Source organism: Pseudopodoces humilis, chromosome 14 (genome assembly GCF_049639895.1).
Source record: "Pseudopodoces humilis isolate 2021_Gansu_Grassland_sample_001 chromosome 14, ASM4963989v1, whole genome shotgun sequence".
Taxonomy (NCBI): Eukaryota; Metazoa; Chordata; class Aves; order Passeriformes; family Paridae; genus Pseudopodoces; species Pseudopodoces humilis.
This window is the reverse complement of record NC_142213.1, coordinates 15,631,206-15,646,586: the sequence shown is the minus strand read 5'-3', so window position 1 is coordinate 15,646,586 and position 15,381 is coordinate 15,631,206. Positions and strand designations below refer to the sequence as shown.

At 36.7% G+C, this 15,381-nt stretch overlaps 1 long non-coding RNA gene across 1 annotated transcript in view; it reads left to right on the top strand.

The window, feature by feature from the left end:
• Positions 1 to 14,402: 14,402 nt before the first annotated feature.
• Positions 14,403 to 15,381, top strand: part of LOC148183166 (uncharacterized) — a 147,229-nt gene continuing 146,250 nt past the window's right edge. The window contains exon 1 of the long non-coding RNA XR_015773775.1: positions 14,403 to 14,756. This is a non-coding gene — a long non-coding RNA (uncharacterized LOC148183166). The remainder of the gene's footprint in view (positions 14,757 to 15,381) is intronic.

The window sequence follows — 15,381 nt, the reverse complement described above, 5'->3', positions numbered from 1 at the left end:
GCCTGGCATTAAAGGTAGTATTTACAGAGTTTGTAACCAGAAATTAGCTGTGTGATTCTCAAAAAAAATTAGTGGAAATGGAGGCTAATTGTGTAGCAGACAGGAAGTGTTGTAAGGTTATTCAGCATATATCTCCTGAAAATATGGTTTTGAAGTATTTTATTATTTCCTTTTTTGGCTTTTATATAAACCCTGTCAGATTAATACAATGTTTATTAGAAAGCATGTTTCTTTATTTATATCCATGCAGTTTCACATCTTTCCCTACAAATAGATATGTACAGGATTTGACACAATAAAAGTAATTGAGCATTTTTAGATACAGATCCTTCCAAGTGCTTGCTCAGTTCAGGGGTAGAAGAAAGGGTTACTACAGTAAAGCATGCTTGTTGTAGCTGCACAGCATGATACCCACAGACAGACTGGGACTATATTTAGGGTTCTGGTTGTGTGCTGAGAATAGAACTAAATGAGTACAGAGGCCCAAATGTGTCACTGAAATAAATATTGGCAGTATGGATGTGTGATCAAAACATCCAAATATATCGGAGACTGACTGCGGAAGTTAGAGTCAAGAATAGCCCAGGTAGGGATAAGATTTCAGATAAATGCAGTATTCCCTTTTATTTATGCTTATCACCTTTACCTTTCCCCCCTTTATTGTTCTGTTCTCCCCTCAGCTGGCAGTCAGGGGTGTTGTTCATCAACCTGGGCATGTGCAGGGTTGACCTTGTCCTGCAGCCTTGGGGGTCAAGGCAAGGACTGGGAGATCTCTTACCAGTAACTGGCATGGGCAGATCGGACCTGACGTGGAGAAAATCAATTTAATTTATTGCCAAACAGATTTGAATGGTGAGAAACAGAGGCAAAATAAAAACAACACCTGCCTCTTCTCCCCTCCTCTTCTTCCTAGGCTCAACTTCACCCCTTCCTTCCGAACTCCTGTGCCCATCCCAGCCCCAGCCAGGGACTCTTCCAGGCTCAAGGCTCTCAGGGTTGCTCATCTCTTTTCACTCCTGCTTTCCATGGTGCTTTTCCTCAGCCCTTCCCCTCGCTGCCAGGCAGTTTTGCCTTTTCCCTGAGATGTTCCCCCCGAGGTGCTGAGGACTCAGCTGTGCCCTGTGCTGGGGCAGCTCAGAACTGGCCAGAACCATGGCACTGATCAGCTTTATACTAATCAGCTCTTAATTTCTTTATTTGTGTAGGACTGCTGCTGATAGGAATGAGCTCGGGCTTTGTCTAGAAGGATGCAGTGACTTTTTTTTAAGATTCTGTAAGGTTCCTAACAAGACTGACATTCCTTGTTCTAGATCAGCACTGTTAGTGAGGACTCTTCCTGCAGTGACTGAGATAACTTCAGATGCTTTTCCAAGCTCTCTTTCCATCTGAACTGTTGCAATAATATCTTGTATTAAAGACAGCAAATGAATAATTAGACTGTACCATGGAAAGGCTTCCACTGAAGGAACCTTGGGAGGACCAGTACAAATCCAGCCGTCAACATCTCCTCTTTTGCTTTCCCTTCTGCCCAAGCTGGAGTTTTCAAAGGGAAACCGACTTAAACAGGATTTGATAATGTGGCATTTGAAGAAACTGTTCACAACAGTCAGAGATTCACAGCAGATGTGCTGTTGGGATTGTCCTTGCCTAGTTTTAGTAATGAAGAAAGCAATGACAGAAAAACAGAGGTGATCCCCCTGTAGTACTGAACAAGAATTGCTGTCATGGAAATTAAAGGAAAGATTCACCATTTTTCTGGTAGATATTAGGCAATAGAAAAATTTGTCTCTCTGATTTTGCACACAAATCCCAAGAATCTACTTTACCTGTAAAATTCAGATATTTTCCTCTTTCTTCACATGCATGTTCTAAATAGCATAGAACTAAAGAGCGAAGACTGTCAGCAAATTATCAGAATGACATATCCAGTCCTGGGAAGCCATTCACATACCATGTTCCTTTGTTTCTCTCCTCCAGGCTGATACTTTTGGAGAACAAACTCACCCACTTCCCCTGGAAATGTAGTTCAGAAAACTTCCCTCTTCTCCAACATCTATATAAATTCAAATCTGGAAAGCAATGAACTCTAAATATGTCTTTAAGTGAAGAAATACTTAGGCAGTATTTGTGAGCATGGAAGTAGTATCTGCCATTTGGGCTAACAGCTTATCTTCTTTATAAGAACAGGTAAAGGTAGCACTACACATAAGCATGTGGAGTTACTGTCCATTCAGGTTCATTTTCTAAAAATCTGCACTGTCAACTGAAAAAAAATAGGTTATTAACTACATAATGCATTGTAACTATATGTGCAATGGTTATCTGTTTACTAGCTCTCTGCTTTTCCAAAGTCCTTCTACAAAATATTTTTTATAGAGATACAACACGCCGTGTTTCGATGGAGTCCTGCAGGGAGAGATGCAATTAAGAATGTTATGCAATAATACATTGTTTTTCTTACACATAATGTATTTGTGAGCATTATACATGCAGTCAAAAGTGCTGAGCTCAGTAATTCATGTCTTTACATCTCGGTACCATACTGGCTGCTTCTGCAGTTTTAGCACAAAAGTAGTAGTCCCAAAACCAGTATTAATGATAAGAAATTGAAAATAGTTCAGGAATTTTTTGTGGAATAATATTGAGAACATTGCTAGCTGAAAGTTTGCCGGATATTAGTTACTTTTTCCCTTCTTAATAGAGATGGCTTGTTTCTGAAAAAAATCTCTGAAAGAGTGGTGATGGATTGGAATAAGTTTGGTTTTTGACACTGAAATGCAACATCATTGTCAGTTAATACTTCTTCATAAACTAAAAAATAATGATGATAAAATCCTATCTGGTTAACAGTTGTTTTCCTTTTGTTAAAATTGGACTTCATATTTTTTGTCATTTGTCCAGGGGTTTTTTGAGCTTCCCAAATTCTGGACTTCCTAAACAATATTGGTTTTCTTTATTTGTGCACTTCTGCAGTTGCATAAATTTAAGATGAAGGATATATTTTTAAAATATCTACCCTTGATTTTTTGCTTTTCTAATGACAATACAACTTCTATTTTCTTCTTAGTAATATTCATAAGAATTCAATTTAACTTGCTCCAAAACTGGATCAGCTAATTCAACTGAAAAGGTAAAATCCTTGCTTTACAATACTGAATTCAGTAGTTCAGTAGGAAAAAAAATAAAATCCAGTGAATGAGTTTTTAATACTTTGATAAATCACAGCAATACCTTTTATTGCTCAATTAATTTACTACTATGTACTGTAAGTAATAATTAATAGCAGTGCAGTCTCCCTACCTTGTCTGCTGTTACCATCATGACCCTTGGTAATGCTGCAGAAACATTTTAAAACTTTTGAGCTCTAAATGTGGGTGGGTGTCTTTTATGGGAAGTAACACAAAGTTTCAGAAGCTTAATTATTGATGTTTTGTTCGTGAAACTTGTACCTGTTAGGTAACAGTGAAAACTTTATAAACAAATGTCTGATCACTGAGAAAATACATTTTGTTGCGTATGTAATTGTATTTTTAAGAAAAAATGGGAAGAGCAGAATGTATTTAGTTATAGGAATTCGTGTCTTATTATGCAAAAATGCTCTGCAAACATGTCTAAATTAAACTCTTGTGGAAATGAAATATAGTAATTTTCCCCTTGTATTTACCTTTCAGAATTTACCAGTGATCAGATTCACAGAGTACCTGCAAAACGTTTTCCTCTTACAGACGACTTGGGTGTCTGTGTTGATGAATTCCTGAATGCTCACTGACACATTTGTTTGAATTCTGGCTGGTGATTTGCTTTCTGTGCTTTAAAGCAAGAAGAACCTGCTAGATGATACCTTTGCAGCTAATCCAGAAGTTAAGGATAACCCTGATTTTTTAGATTTCTCTGTTTTGTCAGTACCAGACAGGGCCCCAAATCAGCAGTGGATAGCCAGGGAATATTGTTATGTCAGCTACAGGTGTAGTCACATAATGTATGACTGCTGAAACACTTGCCTGTGATTACAAGTTAAATATGTAACTAAAATTAATTTAAGAACACCTGTAATCTCCTTACAGTGTTGAAGAAGTCAGATTTAGTGGGATGATTGATAAATTACTTTTCATGTTTAGCCTTTTAAAGCAGAAGGTTTTTGTCACTGTGGTGAGCACACACAGAACTCCAGGAGTGTCAGCTCCTTGTAATCTGTATTGCATTTGCCTTCTGCTTGTGTTTTTGTGAAATCTGTAGTTTGTGAGCCAGGATTTTACTCCTATGTAGCCATTTCAGTAAGTACAGTGGTATGTTGTTAATTGATGAGTTAAATATAGCTGCTGACTCTTGTGTTGAACTTGAATCGTATTTTCAAGCTGTGTGACAGGAACCTGCTCATTTCCTTGGGACACCTGTATGTGAAGAGCACGTGACCATGACTTATCTGCTTTTCTGAGCTCTGCTTCTTGTCTGCTGTACTCTTGGATATTAATTTGCAATAGATCTAACATTAGTAAGCAAGCTCTTATTCCAGGGTTGCCAGTTCCCTGATGAACGGTGGTGAAATTGCCTCTCAGGAAGAGTGATCAGTAAACTATGTTTGTGAAGACTGCCTCTATTTTTGTGGGAATTCCACTGAGGTGACGATTGTGACTGGAAAGATGCTAACTAAGATGACAAAAGTAATTCATAAACACCCCACCCCTGATATATTCTAGAATGATTTATCATAAGCTGCTGAAGTGGAGTTTCACCTTAGACAATGATAAGGTCCTGTGTGGAATCAGGGCCTCAAAATTCTGAATATCTTACAATTTCTATCGTGGCTGTTAACATTTAGCTGGTTGGAAGCTACCATAGCTGTAGGAATTAGGCAGGATAGTGTGTCTGGGGAGGATCTTCATGAGGAGACAGTGACTCTGTCTTCTGGCTGAAATGAGAAATGGAAGAATTTTTGATTGGTGTAGAAAATACTAAAAGGTGTCTTGGAATTAGCATTCAGAAAATGATATGCAGATGCCAGTAACAAATAAATACTCCATTAGTTCCTGTATCATTAACTTTTCTTTTTGACTGCAACAAGTTTAATATGCTAAAGAATATTTTAAGTACATCTTGAAAAAGACATCTTTATTACATTCAGGTTATATATGACAAGCTGGTTCAAATAATTTTTGAGAGCAACGATGTTATCTTGAAAACAATGTAGGAATTTTGTTGATGCTGTGGATTATTGATTGACAACAGATGGCAGTATAGCAGGTGTATTTACCTTGTAATGAACAAATGCCAGTATATGAGACATGGCTGAAATTTATAAAAAGGCAGTTGGGAGCCTAGTTGACTTATTTTAGATTATTTCGTCACTCCAGAAAATACTATCTCTTTGTTAGGAATTGACTTGTGTCAGGAGGGTATGGGGTAATAAAAGGTGGATTGAATTCTGCAGGTCAGTTCATGTGGTCACTCACCCATCTGAGCTGCTGCAGAGACTGAAGAAGTCTCCAGCTCACCTGAGGTGATCAGAGCTGTCCTTTCCATTTCCTCCTCATCTCTGTGCTCAGTCCAGCCTTCTCACAGAGAGAAAATGTCCCAGGTTACTTTGTGATGTTCTAATTTTAATATCTTAGCTGGAAATGCCTATTTCACCATGTGGAGGCATGGGATAGAGAGTTTTCTCTAAATTGTTTCTACTCTGGATTTTTACACACATTTTAAGGAGACACCTCTTTCAAGCTGTACTTGCCCTTCATGTGCTTTGATGATCTCAAAATCACAAAATATCCAAGGAAACCATGAGAAAACTAAATGAGCAAAGAAAATCCACCTTTAGGCTTTCTTTTCTAGTTATGATATTGTGAGTAATTTTTTATATTGGTTCACATCAATTTTTAAGGGAATTTGGATGTCTGCAAAGCAAAGTAAACCCACCAAACTATATTGTAGCTGTATACCAATTTCAATGGATCCAAAATGTGACAGTAAAGATTATTTACATGCATTCAGCCTTATGTACATATCTTAACAACAATCCTATTTTGAGTATCTTGTAACCTATGAGTACAGTTGGCTAAAGCATTCATGTGCATTATTTTTATCTGATGGAGTGCAGTGCAGTAAGTACACCCAAAAGGACAATACTGCTCACTCCTCTTGTGCTGGGGAGACCAGCAGGGACTGGCCATTCAGGGCTGTGAGTAAACCAGCGCTGTGCTAGGGTGAAAGGAAGCATATGAATCATAAATGTAGCATGCTTCACCTGTTTTGTTGCTAGCTTTATGATTTCATGCTGCTTAAGCATTATGATTTTGTGATTGAACTGTCTGTTTTCCTCCCTTGCAGAGTAATAAGATGACATTGAAGAAAACCCTCCTATTTGGGTTGTAGCATGTGCAAATATATCAACACTGGATCTGAATCCCTGAATTAGCCCTGATTTGCCCTCTATTCTTTTCAGTCTGTGAGTTTGCACTGTCTTCTAAATTACTGCATGGATACTTCGAAGAGTAACGAGTCAAGAAGTGTTTTTTCAGTTTAAGAGTGTTTGACTCCCATTTTATTGTTTGTACACCACAGTTTATGAGTTAATTGGTTGTTGAAACTGTAACTATTTTATTTTTTCTTACCATTTTGTTTCTGCTTATTACATCAGCCAAGGAAGAGATCAATCTGAAGTTTTTTTAGCAGAAGATATCATTTCACTGCAGAAGATCTTTTTGTAAAAAAAAACAAAACCAAAAAACAACCAAGTTTTGTTTTGAATTCAGAGGATGAGATCAAACTCTCAGTGAGTTCAGACATAAGAAATGAACAAAGGGACTTGACACAATAACATGTCATTTGGGTTGTTCAGGTTACACTTTTATTTGAGAGTATTCTCCTCTTCTTCTGAATAATTTATTTATTTTTATCAATGTAATGTTTTATGCCTTGGATTTTTATAGTAAATTTGCATTTCTGATGCTGCTATTAGAGAGGAGTAATAGAGCTTGCTAACAGTAGAGAGGTTGGACAGAGACATAGAAAAAGAAGGGATGAAAGCTCTATTGGGACTGTAGCTTTTGAGCCATTACTTAAAGGAATATTCCAGAACAATGACCACTGCATTTCTGATTAAAAAAAAATAAAATAATTGGTTTAAAACATTCTTTTTAAAACAATGCATTTTATGTTCTTTTTGTTTCCCTTAGTATTCTGAAAGTTTGGCTTTGAACTTGCAGTGTGTTCTCATAATTACTGAGTGCTAGAAACATAATTTAAAAAGAGAAAAACAACATTTAAAAAATATAATAATACAGCTGCAAGAGTGGTTAGATGAGAGAAATACCAAGTAACAGGAGACTTGTGAAAAATCATGTGTTGCCAACGCAGTAACAAGTAAGAGAGATATAAATCAAAATAAGCATTCATTGTGTTCTGCTTAGTTTACCATTCACCTTCTTGGAAAATAATGCTATTATGTTTCCATTATGGTGGCTTCTTCCATATGCATTGCTAACTGAGCTGAAAGCAGAATACTGGAGCAAATATAGCAGTTCTTAAGTTCTCAAAACTGTTCTGTCTTAATCAGTGGTAGATTTCTCTTTGTTTTGTCTTGAAATGGGATGGTCCTATATATTATTTCTTCTGTAACCTTGATGGAGAATTACTTCTGAAGGAGTACTCGTATAATTAACTGATAAGTCTACCAAACTGGTGAACAGATGTAATCAGCAGTAAAACAAAGGTCACAGTGAAAGGATCTCTTCAGTTCATGTCACACTTTGAGATGTTGGATCTCTGGATCTCTGCACACTTTCCAGCAGCTGCTGTCTGAGAGACAGAAATGCTTAGGGATTTTCTATTTCTCTAATTTCTAATTCTAATTTTTTAGAGTTTTCTAAGCAGAAATGCTTTTAGATTTCTCTATTCTAAGCAGAAATGCTTCGGAGCATGTAATGAGCCCCCTTGGTAAGCAGGTAAAAGTTTGTGTAAGAAGTTGCCAGGAACAAAAAAAGGTTTTGAAAAATAAGCACAAAGCATTTGAATATACCCCCTCCCCCAAATGTCAGAGGAAGATAAATGAATTCTACAATGACAGTAAACCATAAGGAAATTGTATTTATTTTAAAATTGTATTTTAAATAATATGAAGGCTCCTGTTAAGTCCTCTCAACTCTGAGCTATATATCCTCATATGATGTGAATTCTGCCTGATGAAGGCTGAAGACAACACTGTTCCAGTCTTCTGCTCAGGAATACCACCCAGATATCCACAGGTCAGGGTCTTGTGTTTGCCATTGACCAGCAACTGTCACCTGTCCCCTGAAGAAGCTTTTATAGCTTGGGCTTGTTTAGAAGAGAGCTGTGTGTGGGGAAACTGAGGAAGCACAGCTTTGAGGGATGTGTTCATTTATGAGAAGTTTGTAGCAGAGTTCAGAATAAACTCCAGAGCTTCTGTTCTTCACCTACAAGACTTTTCTCTTTGTCAAATCCTCTTTTGGTTCTGCTCATCCCTCACATTTTCCATCTGGACATGTTAGTACTTTCTATAAAATTATTAAGTTTTTGAAGATGAAAATAGTATAGAAAAAATAACTTGCATAGTGATATCCCCTGTGCAAAATAGATTTCTAAGTCGATGTTTAATTTAAGGGAGCACCTTGAAATCTGAATTGAGATAGGACTACATATAGAAGTTTACATGGTATAATAATAGAAAGTAAGGAATAGAAAATGAAAAGATATTATAAAACAAGGTGTTTCAGGTAGAACTCCCAGACTTGCAGGTGAAATAATTATAATCTTGACTTTTTTTTTTGTCATGGTAAAACATAGAAATCCTTTTATTCCCTGTATATGCGAGCTCCCAATCCAAATGCCCATACCTGCCTGTATGAGAAAGGGAATCTGAATTCCTGAGCACTGCAATAGCTCTGGTTGCTGAAAGGTTCTGTTTGCAAAGCTGTGATGCTAAAAAAGCCAAAAAAGTCAACAACAAAACCCCCACACAATTAGATCAGGCACAGAGGAAATCAATTCTATAGGCTTGAGACTTTCATGAACTGAATTCTATTTGCTATATATGCTATTAGATAATTTCAACCGTTCCTTTAGTCCTTCAATTGCTACTAAAATCAGTTTATAAGGTAATGAGACACAAATGATGCTTTCTGTATATACTATTCTTTGTTGAGATAAAATAATATGTTAATTATATATTTCAATAAAAGTAACCACGTCTGTGTAACTACTGCATAGTTGCACATTTGAAATAGAAATGGCAGGGGAGAAAAAGGAAGAATAGAAACGAAAGGAGAAATAAACAACAAGAACAACAAAAAAAGGCAAAATAGCAAAGCAGCTGCTTACAACTACCTGCAAAAAACATTATCTCTTATCCTACTTTCCTCTTGCTGAGGGAAATGTGATGTGATCAGGTCACTGCCTGTAAAATGCTGTAAGAATGTGATCTGCACTTCATCATTGTAAAATTCAAACATTCTTGAACCTTTTATTCCACCCTGATCATATTTATCTTTTTGGTCCTGCCTTCATTGGGTACCACATTTGTATTGATAAATTGTAGGTACTTGGAGATGTATTGATGGGCTGAAGACAGTTCAAAATGTAGAGTGCTGTGGCTTTGCATATCATTACACCTAGCTCGGTCTTTGCCTCTTGAAAGCTGTCGATTTGTGCATTATTGCTATTCAGGCTGATAAATGACAGTAATTGTTCTTAAGTTGAAGAGCTGGCTTAATGTGCTGACTTGCTTGGGAATTCTGAGCACCAGGGTTAAACTAGAGCTCCACTGCTTCTAACAAAATGGTCTTTTCCAGCTCAGAATAGATACTTAATTGAATTACTTTAGCTTTCATGCATTTTGCAGCTTTGCATTTGAAGAAAAAATATTCATAACAAGATCAGGGAATTCAGAGCTGTTCATAGGGAGGTCAGGCTCGGTATGTGCCCCCACTTCAAGGCACCTGCTCCCAGTGGTGCTACCACAATTAAAAAAAAAAAGTTGAGAGGGAGAATATGTTAGTCCAATAATGACACTGAGAAAGACATGAAAAATTAGATGGAGATGTATCACTATTTTTTTTTCTACTGTCCAGTGGTGGAACTTCGTAAGACACATTTATAAAGACGAAATACAGCTCATTTTGTATGATTTTTAAAAACAATATTTATTCATGTGTAGTAGCACTGATTTATAAGGTAACTTAGTTTAGGAGAAGCCTTAAAGCCTCTGTTAATTTTTTTAAGAGATTTTTTTTTTTTTCAGGGAGAAATCAAGAAGAATTCCTCATGAAATATAGATATGTTTTCTTAAATACTGCTTACAGAATTCAAACCAGAATTCAAAATTTTCAGAAGTTGAGTGCAAATTGTGTTGAATTGTTATATTTGGCACTGTTTATGTGTGATGCAGTACAAATTAAGGTTCACAATCTGAACGATTCAGTCTCAGTGATTCAGTGCTAAGGCAAATTGTCTTTGTTTTAAACAGTTTCTGTGCAGTTCTTTTGGGTGACAACTCTGCATTTCCACATTGACACACAAAAACAATCAAATCAGATTGAGAAAAACCGAGCTGTTAAAAAAGAAAACATAAAGATTCAAGTGAAATTTATTTACTTCATTGTGATTCTCTATGATGACTTATTTGTTTCACATATAAATATTGAGTGGGATCAGCCACTTTCACATGAGGTATAGAAAGTGTTTCCATCTACCTACAAAGATAATATAGTTATTAAAGGCTTTCTGTAGTTCCAGGTATGGTATTTGGGATTTCCTGGGTCAGACTCATAAAGATATAGATTGTTCATTCAGGGTGAGTTTTAGTCACAATGCTGTTGCAAGATTCTTGTCTTCTTATTTATATCTGCTGGAGCTTCAATGTCTGATGTGTATTTTCATACAAAAGTTATGAAAAAACTGGAAAATAATTCATTATTTGTTTAGTCATCTTAGCAAACAGGAGTCCTTTTCTGCAGTCTTAAAAAGGGAGATTATATTCTGACATTATCAGAAAAGCATATCTTTTTCTTTTACAAAGACTCTTGGCTGTTACCTGATGTAATTCAAGGTTATTTTTCATTCAGATACTTTTCTCAGAGCTGTGTTTTTAAATCAGTCACCTACATCTACCAAGTAATCATAGAGCAACTGCCATGAGTTGATGCTTGGGACCACTGAAGACTTTTCTGGGCATGCAGATGAGCTCAGCAAGTACCTTTAGCTGATCCCAGAGTATTCCTAAAGCTGACAACTGAGCAGGGAGGCAGAGGGGGTTCTACTACTCATTTACCAGGTACTCTTTTGGATTACCAACTCTTTGGAGAACATTTATCCTCTTTACATTCATTGAATATTGGGGTCCATCTGTTGAATGTAAAAGGAGATACTTGGTTATATAAACTGTAAAAAATTTCAGGTTTTTCCCTTCCTATTCCTTTGTTGCAATATGAATTTCTTAGCTCTACAGATATTTGTGTGTTTACTGAGCTAAAATTCACTGAAGGTACTACTTAATTGCTATTTTCTCCATTCAGTGCCTGAAATACATTTCCCAGTAAGGACAGACTTATCTGACTGTAATAGTCTGGAAAATGTAGATTCTCCTCACTTATCTGCTTTAAAATTAAACAATTAGTAATTCCTTACTTTTGTAATAGGAAAACCAGCATTAACTGGGCTCACAGGAAGGTGGATTTAGGCCTTGTGTGGATACTGTATTTCTTCTCAGTTTTATTCAACCACTTTTCCTGACTGAGCTCATTTTTTGTTATTCATGAACCCTAAAGCCATTGCAGCATAAACCTTAATGGATGCTATCTTTCACATGCTGATCTTCACATACCCAGTTTTCTTGCAAGGTCTTTGATTGAAGGTTAAAGAATATTGTGACTCAAGCACATATTTTTTTTTTTCTTAATCTACTTTTCTCCAGTTCTTTAAATCTTTGCTATCCAAGTTAGGATAAAGAAGAGAATAAGAAAGTTCAGCTCATGGAAGAACTTTGGAAATACATAATTCAGAAATGTTGTGCTAGTGAGTGCTTTTAATATTTGTCTACTAATTTTACATAAATGCTAATAAGTCCCTGCACCCCCAAGGAATAGATTTTTATTTTAAAGAAAAATTCCTAATAGTTTTCATTCCATGAGAACTTTTAAGAGCTAGACCTGCTGTTATGGGTTAGTTTCTGTCAATGTTATTAGTGCACTGTATACATTGGTATTTTAAAGTGCAGAATGTTTCTCTCCTGAAGACCAACAGATGCCATCTTTCAGAACCTATGGACTGAAGTAACATTTGTGAATTGTTTTATTCAGCCAGTTGCTTTCATGACTATTCTAAATTTAGAAATCTGTGAGAGATTGTTTTAAGGTCTCCTGCTTTCGAGAAAAGTCAGGCAGTGGGTAATCCAGACTCCATTTCTAATTCCAATATAACATGGACAAAAGAGCCTGTTTGTTTTAAGGTTCTGAGCAACTGCAGGTTCCACTGAAGTAAAATCATGAAGAGATGAGCAGTTATGAAAATTTGAAGCTTTAAATATTTTGTCTCACTGATTCCTTTGCTGGATGTGAATTCCCTACAATTTTGTTTAGAATGAAATTTAATTTCTCTTAATTGAGGAGTAAGAGTAATGTGCTATGGGAAAGGTAATACTGAGGAGAAAAGCGAGTATTTTGAACAAGAAGCCAAATTTGTATTTTTCTCTCCATTCTCTCATCATTTTTTTTACAGGATCATTAAAAGAGTTGCAAGAATGTGGTCTTGCATCTTGCTGAATGCATAATTATCCTTTCCAGCTGGTTCATTGTCAGCTGACCTGATGGAGTTTTCCTGTAGTGACTTCATTCCCTTTGTCTGATGTCATTCAGCTCCTCAGGTGGTTGGGCTGGAAGTTTGGACTAGTCATGGTTGGTTCTGTATTTGCCATGAAACCAGGCTGCTCAGGGCTGGGCTTGGTTCTTTTATCCTTCTGGCCATAACTTCTCTCTGCTCATGTTAATGGGATCCGGCAGGAGATAACTAATGCAGATATTTCATGGTGGAAAAGGATGCAGAGGGTTTTGCTGCCTGTTTTTCCCTTCCTCATGTTCACGTGTATGCTGTGTATAGATGTGCCAGTATTAACTCTGTGATGTATTCAGTGCTCTCTCCAAATCAGAGCTCCACAACTTTAATTGGCGAGGAAAAGCCATTTCATGTGAAGGTGCCTGCACCAGAAATCTTACTACAATTGACCAGCTCCTTCTTCCAGGGAGGAAAAGGAGGAAAGATTAATTGTTGTGCAGAATAAAAACCATATTCTTCAGAAAAAACATTTACCAGAAGCTGGAGTGGAGTAGATCTTGAGGCAAAATTCCTATTTAAAGCTTATTTAAATTTTATGCCCTATGCAATGTACTCTGTGGAGCAATGTTTTCTTCTAAAAGGATGGACTCTTGTGCTGTAGGCATGCAAATATTATTATAGCAACATATGCATCACCCTTAATTTAAGTTTTCCTAGCCTTTCCAATTAAAAAAATAGTTTTCAGTGTCTTGAAAATTTGTCAAATATCACCTATTTTTATGAGCTAAAACTTGCAAGTTCATGAAATTATTTTTTCAACTAACATGTTTTAGTTTTTAACTAAAGTGTTTTTGAGAACTAGATTACAGGAAATGTGCTATTGGCTAATGTTCAATATTCTTGCAGCTGTTTTTTGGAAGATTTGACTTTTACTTTCTTTGCTATAGATCTATATCAGGAGGGCACATTTGTTTGTTTTACATTTTGGTGACCACATTAAAAAAAACCCCAATCATCACTTGGATCTGTTTACAGGTGTTCATTAGAAAGTTTTAACTGGAGGGTTGAGTTTGTCAGGATCAAGATTTCTGCTTTGGAAAATGCTACATTAAATTGATGTTACATTTTGACAGCGCTCTCCTGCAATTTTAGTATTTGTTCATGAAGCATCATGGCTGATATGCTGGTCGGCACAAGTTCAGTATTGTGAAAGCATTAAGGATTAATTAATGATTTGGAAGTTGTCCCAGCATCTGTGCAGGATTCTGCTGCAGGTCCCTTTTTGGCTGAGTGGCTGCAGGAGCTCTGGGGCCCTGACATGGGCTTTACCTGCAGAGCCACCCTGGCTGCTGGCATCCTCATCAGAGGGCACAGCTGAAGGGCTTCAGGTGAAATTACAGCGCTAACCCAGGTGCTACCTCACACTATCTTAGTGCTAAGACAAAAGTCTCCCTTCCCCAACACTTCTCCCTTCCCCTTCCATCCCACACCTGCTGCAGAACCTTGTTAGGCTAAGTGGGTGCCACTGGTGCTGCACCCACACCACCCGGGGACAGGATTTATTTATACGGGTGTGTCTCAGCTCTGCTGAGTTTCTGGGTGTTTCCACCTGTCTGTAGAAAGCATTCAGTCCTTCCTGACAGAAAAGTTATGCGTATGGAGTTCATTAATATGTATGGCTGATATAAAAATCATCCACTTTGTGTGAGAGAATGAGAGAGGAGTGTTTGATACAATAGTATTTGTTTGGTGATGAGTTCTTCTGATCTTGGGAAATTTCTATGAAAGCCATGGCAGAGTGATCTGCAGTTTTCAGAATGAAGTACTTCTAATGCAACAAGCTGGCAAAAATGTCAGCTCTTTAGCTAGAAAGGCCTTGTTAAAACATGTTATATGTTTGGATGAAGCAAGCAAAAGAAAATGGAGAGGAATTTGCAGCCCTCTAAAATAGATTGCACAGTTTATGCAGGAGAATTCAGGTGAGTGTAAAAGTCTACAAACACTTCCCTTCTTGGGTAGTATTTTTAAGAAGTACAGCAGTGTGTATATCACAAGGGGATGACTTTAAAACTTTTCCTGTTTCATACTTAGAAAATTTGTAAGAATATTTCATGTTTTGCAGAAATTAGCTAACAACTTGGAATGTTACAGAAGGATCATCGCATCCCCCACCATGCTTTTAGAAATAGGGAAAATAGGAAAATGTTGATCTGGAAGAGTAATTTGCTTAAGATAGACAAGAATCTTTGAATTTTAAAATTCTCTTCTTATTTCACATTATTAAAGTTCCACAAATGTATTAGACTCATTTCTGTGGCTTCTCTGATAATACAAATAAAACAAGTGAATCTCTCACAGTAAAATACCTCTTCATAAATGTTGAAGTCTATGCTAACTGCATGGGTGGTTTTTTTGTGTTGTTTGGTATTTTTCTTCTTTTTTTTTCTATAGAAGTGCTTGGAAGCTATTTTTGTGGAGTCAAAATTGTTTATAGGTTGGGCTTGTTTTTTTTTTTTTTGTTCTGGGTGATTATCATGCAATTGTTTTGTGTGTCTCTTTAAAAAAAAAGTTAATCCAAGGAAGAGTTACCAATACTAACAAAGA